Source organism: Apodemus sylvaticus, chromosome 9 (genome assembly GCF_947179515.1).
Source record: "Apodemus sylvaticus chromosome 9, mApoSyl1.1, whole genome shotgun sequence".
Lineage (NCBI taxonomy): Eukaryota > Metazoa > Chordata > Mammalia > Rodentia > Muridae > Apodemus > Apodemus sylvaticus.
This window is the reverse complement of record NC_067480.1, coordinates 46,291,048-46,300,254: the sequence shown is the minus strand read 5'-3', so window position 1 is coordinate 46,300,254 and position 9,207 is coordinate 46,291,048. Positions and strand designations below refer to the sequence as shown.

Below are 9,207 nucleotides of genomic sequence, written 5' to 3'. Positions count from 1 at the left end.
AAAGAGGTCACTGGTAGTGTTTAAAAATAAAAAGCAGACGTATAAGGAAAGTCTACCAAGTCTTCAAGTGGTTTCCTTTCTAGGGAGTACAGTCTGTGTCTCTCCTTGCCTCCCTCTCTATGTCTGTGTCCCTACACTAAAGAATTTAAAATTATTTCCTATAACTTGATTTTTCTGTACAATTTAATGAAGGATAGTAAATTAGTTTTCAGTTGAAGTCTGCAATTAGCCCATTGCCTTCTAAATGACATGAAATAGAATTATTTGTCTCCTTAATCTTATATCCATGCTAAAGGGGAAAAAAACATTTTTTTAAGGAAAATACATTTTAAAAAGACTCAAATTATCAATACGGTGCATGTTTGCTGGCAATTTGATAGTTGCCTTTTCTTATTTTTGTCCTTCATTTCCAATTTGCAAGGTTAGACTCAGATTAAGCAATATATGAAAACCAAAACAGGGTGTATTTGTGCATATCTTTAATCCCAGTACCTGGGACAGAGACAGGCAGCTCTCTGTGAGTTCAAGGCCAGTCTGGGCTATACAGTGAGTTTCATGACAGCCTGAGCTATCTAGTGAGACCCTGTTTTGAAAACAAGCAAAAAGGCAATTCATGAAAAGCCAATGGGTATTACTTTGTGACAAATCCCACAAGAGAGGGTATCACAATTATATTATTGTCCACTGTCATTCTCATGTTTGTTGTTCAGCTTGACAATTAATGAGCATTTACATTTTAGTATCATCATTAACTATTATATATGATTATTCATTATCGTCATGATTGTATGTGTGTCTGTATGCACGTGTGTTTGTGACATGCACACTTGTGGGTGCAGCTTGCGTGTGGATGACAGAGGACAGCTCTGTGGAGTTGAGGCTCATGGACCACATTGATGTGGATTCTGAATGTGGGACTCAGATCCTCACGCTCGCCCAACAGACACTAACCATTGCACAATCTCACCAGCCCTGTAAGTAGTTACCAGGGAAGTAAAACAGTAGTTAGTTGAGAGTTTTAAGTGAACTTACTTATATGCAAAATATGAATACATTATGTAGACACATACACATGTGTAAATGCATGTGTAAATACATTCTAGTTATTATATGTAGTTGTGGCTAAAGACAGCAATTTGTTCTGGTTTGATAAAAGTCTTCCCTATACTTTGTAACTAACAGAGATTAGGACTCATAATATCAGGCTGGGCAGTGGAGGCACACACCTTTCAGAAGGCAGCACCATTTTGATCTCTGCTGTCAAGGCTAGCCTAGAGAGGGTTCCATGACATTTAGGGCTACAAACAAACAGACAAATGGAAAATGCAACAACAAAATAAAGCAAAAACAAAAGATCTCTCATACTTTCATAACATCAAGAGTTCAGCTGTTAACAACTGATCTACCACTAATTTGTCTCCTCAGTTCGCATATTGGATTGAGTTACTGAATTATCTCACCCACATACATTCAGGAAAAGCTTTATTTTTTTCTTCAGTTCTAGAATTGCTTATGCATGCGAGGCAAGCCCTCCACAACTGAACTATACTGCCAGCTCAGGACAAACACTTAAAAATCATTCTAAATTATTTTTTAAACTAGTACAAACAAACAAGCAAAAACATGTATATGAAGGAGGAATCGGGTACTGTTAAACACAGCTATTTCTTAAATGTTTATCACTTCCTTATGCTGAAAATATTCCAAGTCCTCTTTTTAGTTTTGAGAGGTCTGAAAGGCTCCATCACTATCTGTGGTTGTCCTACTTGGTATCAACACACTAGGGCTTCTGACCCCCGTGTCTCCTGACTGCTGACCTTCTGCACTCAAGTTTAATCAGATCCCCTCTCTGTCTTTGTCTCTGTCTTTCTCTCTGTCTCTGTCACTGGTATTCTCTATCTCTCTGTTTCTGTCTCTGTGTGTGTCTTTCTGTCTCTTTCCCTCTCTTCCCCCGCTCTGGCTTTCTGTGTGTGTGTGTGTGTGTGTGTGTGTGTGTGTGTGTGTGTGTGTGTTATTTAGACAAGACCTTGCCATGTAGCCTAGGCTAGCATTAAATTGCAGTTGAGTGACCTACTTGCTTTGATTCCTAAGTGCTGGAATAATAATCATATCTGAGTACTTAGCTCAGATCAACATATTTTATTTTTTAAAATATAATTTGTTTTTATTTTATGTTTATTGGTGCTTTATGTTGGCCGTGAGGGTGTCAGAAGCCCTGGAACTGGAGTTACAATTACGTATGAGCTGCCAAGTGGGTGCTGGAAACTGAACTTGGGCCCTCTGTAAGAGTAGCCAGTGCTTTATCACCACTGAGCCAACTCTTCAGGCCTAAGATCGACATATTTTGTATCCATATGTGCTTGTCTTTCTGGCTTAAGGAGAGTATTTTAAGAGCTCTTTTGTGGATGGGTGCTATTTACCACAGACTCTTGCATCACCTAAATTTAGGTGTTGATACTCTTTTCTTACATATAAGGCAGTCACAAGAATCTAAAATTCTTTTTACTAAATTTATTTATTTATTCACTTTACATCCCAATATCAACCCCCTCGTCCTCTCTCAGCACCCTCTAATTCCTCCTTCCTCTTCTCTTTTGAGAAGGGGGAGACCCCCTCTAGGTATCATCCCCCCCCCAACAATAACCTCCCCTCATCAAGTCATTACAGGATTAGGCACATCTTCCACTGAGGCCAGACAAGGCTGCCCATTTAGAGGAACAGATCCACAGGCAGGCGGGCAACAGATTCAGGGTCAGCCCAGTTGTTGGGGGACCTGCATGAAGACCAAGCTGCTCATCTGCTACATATGTGGGGGGCCTAGGTCCAGCCTGTACTCACTCTTTTGGTGGTGGTTCAGTCCTTGGGAGCCCTTAAGGGTTCCGATTAGCTAACACTGTTGGTCTTCCTGTGGAGTCCCTCAGTCCTTCCCCTTTCTCTTCCATAAGACTCCCGAGCTCCATCTAATGTTTGGGGTGAGTCTCTTCATCTCTTTCCATTGGTTGCTAGATGGAGACTCTCAGAGGACAGTCATGCTAGGCTCCTGTCTGCAAGTATAACCGAGCATCAATAGTGTCAAAAACTGGTTCTTGTCCATGGAATGGCTCTCAATTTGAGCCATTGATTGGCCAAAGCCTCCGTCTTTGCTCTGTCATTGTCCCTGCACATCTTGTAGGCAGGTCACATTTTGAGATGAAGGTTTTGTGGGTGGGTTGGTGTCCTTATCCTTCCACTAGAAGTCCTACTTGGCTACAGAAAGTGGCCACTTCAGGATCCATATCCCCCCACTGTAGGAGTCTCAGCCAGAGTCACCCCTCACCCATCCCCCCACCCCACCCCAGATACCCTGTAGCTTCTCCCATCCTAGGTCTCTGGCACGTCCTAGAGACTGCCCCCCTTTCCAATTTCTGGAGAAAATTTTTTTATTTAAGTATATGGCTTCTAAATAATTATGATATAGTACAAATAATGTTATTTATGCTAGAATTACCACTTTTCTAAATAGCATAAAACTGCCCTCTGGTTTGTTTTCCTTTAGGATTTTCTGCAATGAATATGTTCTTTTAATTATGTTATCTATTCACAGTTTATAGTAACTCTTTGTTTTACAAAACACCCTTAAAATCTTGAAAGGGTTCAAGGACAAGGGAGCTTCATTATTTTCTAAGGGGGGGGGGGATATTCTTTTTTTTATATTCAAGTGAAGAACCAGAAACAACAAATAAATCTTTGTTTTGTTAACTCATCGAAATTGTTTGACATTGGTAATGGCAACAAATAATGACAATTTCTAAAATAAAACCTTGAATGCTCAAAATTGGAAATAGCGAGACCTTATTTTCATACTAAACAAAAGACTTGTGGTTGCTATGCATTCAATCCCTTTTGTTGCCAAATATATATTACAGATTTGTGGATTCATAGAGAATAATATATGGGATTTTCTTCTTGAAATCCTAGGGAAAGAGTTCCCTTATGAACTGAAGGATATGTATAGTCAACCCTTCACTATTGTATAAAGCTTGACCATGTAGCTGAGGTGTTCCTTGACTACCCCAAGCCCATAGCCCAGTTTAACTCAGTAGAAAACATGAATCAGACCCAAATCAAGGGCTAGTCTACAAATATCTGATAGGAACATCTTTAAATCATCAATGTGACCAAAAGCAAAGGAAGTCTGACAGCCAGAGAGACATGAGGAGATTAGATGAAGACCGCTGATGTATCTCACTCAGTTTGCTGGGGTAAAGGAAACAAGGAGACAATGGCTAAAAATAAATTGTACCAACACTGGCTTGTTAACAGTAACACACATAGTACAAAAAGCTTTACTGATAACCACTCACAGTGCGGGTGCGATTGCTCAGTGGTTAGTATTTGCAGCATAAGCCTGGGTTCCAACCCTAGAACCCAAGTTAAGGTAGAAGAAGCAAACAAACTCCACCAACTTATCCTCTGACATCCATATGCAAGATCTGCCCACAAATGTGCATCACACACACACACACACACCCCATATGTATATATATGGAACAATTTGGCCTAAAACTTAATGAACACAGGAAGGGAGGGAGAACAAAAGTTGTGCATAATTTCCTTCTTACTTGGCAACTTTTCTTTGCATATTTGATAAGGTGTAATATACATTTTAAGAACAGTTCTATCAGACCAATATTTGTCATCTAGGTATTAATTGTCACACACAGAAAACACTTATGAAAAAATAATTTAGAAGCCTTTAATAATTATGGTGCTAGTTTTATTTAATATGGTAATCAGAATTAGAATGGAATCTCTCTATTGACCCACATATGGGGCTATGTGACACCGACTTGTGAAGGGGGAAGGGGCAACAGCTGAGGATTCGTGTTCTCAGTAGCAGCTGATGGAAGGACTGCCCAAATCTTCCAAGTGTTCCTTCTGTGTAACTGCACCATTTGCTGAGGATCTTTTTTAGATGCTTACCAAAGCTCAGGAGAATGGCAGAAGATAGCAAAAGCACCGAGGCTTACCACGTGGTTAAGCTCTGCCACATGCTAATCCTTTTCTAATGTGGTTCAGACAGAATACTTGTCTTCTGTTTGAAACTCTTGGGCTTAGGTCTTGAAGCAACCAGCATTTTCTTTTATTTCCCTTGTTTATATAACAGCCTTGCATACATGGCTACTGACCGTGTATAGCAGCAGCTGTAACTTATCTCATATATACTGCTCATTGTTTAAGCCTGTCGTATATTACAGTATGCCCCAGTACTGTGGTATTATAATCAAGTAATAGTAGGTGAATCAATTGGAGTTCATTCGTGTCCTCTTAGAAATCTGACAAAAACATTGGAGAGAGGATAAAAATGGGGGTTGTGGTAACACAGACTCAGAAAGACTGACTTCTTGTCAATAAAAGTAACTGGAGTCCACCAAGGCCGGCTTGGACAGCAGTCAGTTGCAGCTGGCAGCCACGAAGGCAGATCATGCTGCTCTAGAGACGTTTGTGTGACCTCAGGGACACATGTGCTGTGTCTTGACCAGCAGAAAGCCATCACCAAGCAGATGGAGGAGGTCGTGGCCGAAGACTTGAAACTGAAGACACAGCCGGGCCATGATGAAGTGAGACCGAAGTTTGTGCTCAAACCCTGCAAGGTTACAAGAGGCGACATTCCATGGGGAATGGCAGTCATGGAGATGTTTGATGCCACCATCCATGCTTCAAATGCCATGGAGTAGGTGACGCCGAGCATATTTATGACTTGAAGGTTCAACTGCTGTCTCCTCTTTATGACCTCACTATCCCTTTGCTCTATATTTGGCAATGAATAAACTACCATTAAGCACTATCACATAGCAAAGGTGTATTGCCAGGTTAACAACGCAACTATGACCCAAGGCCATTGTAGTGAGTTCTGTCTGTGTAATTTTGACATTGCTGACTAGTTCATCTCTCTGACCCCTGATTCAAAATCAGTGTGCCTGATCTGCAGCTCACTTCACATAGGCAACTCCCTGGTCAAGGATCTGTGCTTCCTAGATGGGACATTTGCCATCTGTGGTGCTCCTGAGAGCAAGTTCTGTCCCATATCTGCTCCACAGTGGGCAAGCTGGATGAGATATCTTGGAAAGAAAGAAAGAATGGGATGGTGGAAGAGAAGGGCCTTGCACCTGAAGCAGCCAATAGCATTGGGACTATGTCCTGCAGCATCATGGGGTGTCCTAAACTGTCCCCAAACAAGCAGGCCTTTGAGGGCTTGGAAGACCTAAAGCTGTTATTTGAGTACCTCACTCTGTTTGGCATTTATGACAAAATCTCCTTTGACCTGAACTTTCCTTAAGGATCTGACTACATAATTTACTGAGGTCATTGAGGTAGTGCTGCTAAAGACCCCAATCCAGGCAGGAAACAAGCCTCTTGGAGGGGACAGTAGCTGCTGGAGAGCATAACAATGGGTTAGAAGGCTTGATTGACCCCAAAGGATGCAAGGTATGACGGATAAGGCTCAGCTTCGGAGTTGAGATGTTTTTCTCCATTATTGAGTAAAGATTAGAGGCTTTCGAGCAACCTGTAATCTCAACCTGTGGGTCACAGCCCCTTGGAGGGTTGAATGACCCTTTCACAGGGGGTGCATATCAGATAACCTGCCTATCAGATATTTATATTGCTTTTCATAACAGTAGCCAAAATAGGAAGTAGCGATAAAAATAATTTTATGTTTGGGGGTTGCCACAGCATGAGGAGTTGTATTAACGGGTTGTGGCGTTATGAAGGTTGAGAACCACTGCTCTGGAGGAAAGGGTATATGGATCAGAGACACAGGTGCTTCTGGTGTCTGGACAGAGAAAGCTACAGGAGGAGAGACTGAAGCTTGGCTCAGAGCTGTGGGATGCTAGCATCAAAGCTGAGCATCTCTACAAGAACAACCCCAAATTACCGAGCCAGTTGCAGTACTTTGAGGACCCTGATCCCTCTAGAGGCATCGTTGGCAAGCAGGAGTTAGAAGATGGCATTGACTCATGGAGCTCAATTCAATGGCTTGCAGGGAAAGGGCGCGTGCTCAGAGAAGACCTGGTAGAGGGGAAAGGAAGAAGACCCTCTGCATCTGCTGAACTGAGGGAACTAGCTGGGGAGACAAGTTGGCATGGCTTGAGCTCAAACAAAACTGCACATGCGTATAATTGTGGGTTAAAATGGTGCCCTACGTCTGGCCTGCCACAGGGCTAGGGCTGCTCATGGAGATGGATGCAGGGAGTGTGACTGCACATCCAAAAGCAGGTGTAGGGCTGTGAGAAACCAGAGGACCCTGCTCCAGGGGTGGGGAGGCGTGATCTGAGGTTCCCATAAACCTGCCAGAATCCAATTCATGGGGCCCAGGGAGATCAGGTGAGCTGAAAACCCGTATGGGCACATGGGCTGGCTCTAGCCCAGAGCTGAAGGGAAAAGGGAGGGAGGAGAGCTCTGACTGGTTCCCGTGGGGGGAGTGGGGTCCAGGGTGGGGGGAGTGTTCTTGGCTTTGCTCAGCAGGAGGCTTGGCTTGGTGGAAACCATGTGTGGAAGCCTGAGAGGCCTTTAGAGGAAGACCTGTTCCATTGTTCCCTACTGCGGATCCCGATGAGAACAGGCAGCCCATGGTTTTAAAATATTTATTGTCATGGTAGAGTTGTAATGAGTGAAACTATACCCCACTTTCTCAGGGTGGGCCTGAAGTTAAATATCTTTTGCAGGGAGGGTCTGGGAAGGAGAGCTTAATTGGCTAAGCCTATCTGGTCTTTAGGTACCTCAGTAAAATGGAGAGCTGTCTTGAGGCTACCAATGGCCACAGAATTATGGAGAGCTGAGGCCTCCTGTCAGGAGCCTGGTGTCTAGGAGCATGGCAAATGCCTTCTGTCCCTTGCAGAATAATCTTCTGCTGGTTCCCTGGGTTTAAGCCTAGCTCAATCAGAAAACAGGCTGCCATTCACAGTCCCACACATCATAGTTTGCACATCCCTGTTCTAGCAGAAGACTAAGGGATAGTCAAAGCAGACGCCATTTGTTTTGTTTAGTTATTATTATTTTATTATTGGTAATCACTGGCAAAAATAAAATGAACAATCATGGCCAGGCACTACACTTTTTTTTGTGGGTGGCAGCACAGGATAGGTGAGTTTATCAAATCTCTGCCTCCTAAGCTCCTGGGATTGGACCTGAGATGTCCTCATTGCAGAGCCACACATGAGATGGAACAGATGACTCCCTATAACCTAACACTAAAAGTCTCGTAACTGGATTGGCAATCACAGGAAGAAAGGAGTTATAAGTGAAAGATGGAGAGAGGATTCTAGGTGAAGGAAAAAATAAATGTACCTTATTTCTTAGAGGGAGTGATGTGCAATAAATGTGGTTAGTAACAGAATATATAAAGCAAATTAGAAAAGTAGCTTGATACAAGGAGACAAGGATGGATCAATTCTCATTCTTCTGCATGCTGACCTCCAGTTGAACCAGCACCATTTGCTGAAAAGGCTATCTTTTTTCCATTGGATGGTTTCAGCCTCTTTGTCGAGGATCAAGTGGCCATAGGTGTGTGGGTTCATTTCTGGATCTTCAATCCTGTTCCATTGATCCGCCTGCCTGTTACTGTACCAATACCATGCAGTTTTTAACACTATTGCTCTGTAGTATTGCTTGAGGTCAGGGATACTGATTCCCCCCCCAGAATTTCTTTTGTTGTTGAGAATAGTTTTAGCTATCCTGGGTTTTTTGTTATTCCAGATGAATTTGAGAATTGCTCTTTCTAACTCTATGAAGAATTGAGTTGGGATTTTGATGGGTATCGCGTTGAATCTGTATATTGCTTTTGGCAAAATGGCCATTTTAACTGTATTAATCCTGCCGATCCATGAGCATGGGAGGTTTTTCCATTTTTTGAGGTCTTCTTCTATTTCCTTCTTCAGAGTCTTGAAGTTCTTGTCATACAGATCTTTCACATGTTTGGTAAGAGTCACCCCAGTATGTTATACTGTTTGTGGCTATTTTGAAGGGTGTCATTTCCCTAATTTCTTTCTCAGCCTGCTTATCCTTTGAGTATAGGAAGGTTACTGATTTGCTTGAGTTGATTTTATAACCTGCCACTTTGCTGAAATTGTTTATCAGCTGTAGGAGTTCTCTAGTGGAGTTTTTTGTGTCACTTAGGTAGACTATCATATCATCTGCAAATAATGATAGTTTGACTTCTTCCTTTCC

The 9,207-nt window shown here is 42.4% G+C and overlaps 1 pseudogene; it reads left to right on the top strand.

Annotated features, from left to right (window-relative positions):
- Positions 1-850: 850 nt before the first annotated feature.
- LOC127691895 (histidine--tRNA ligase, cytoplasmic-like) lies at positions 851-7,206 on the top strand (annotated as a pseudogene).
- Positions 7,207-9,207: the final 2,001 nt, after the last annotated feature.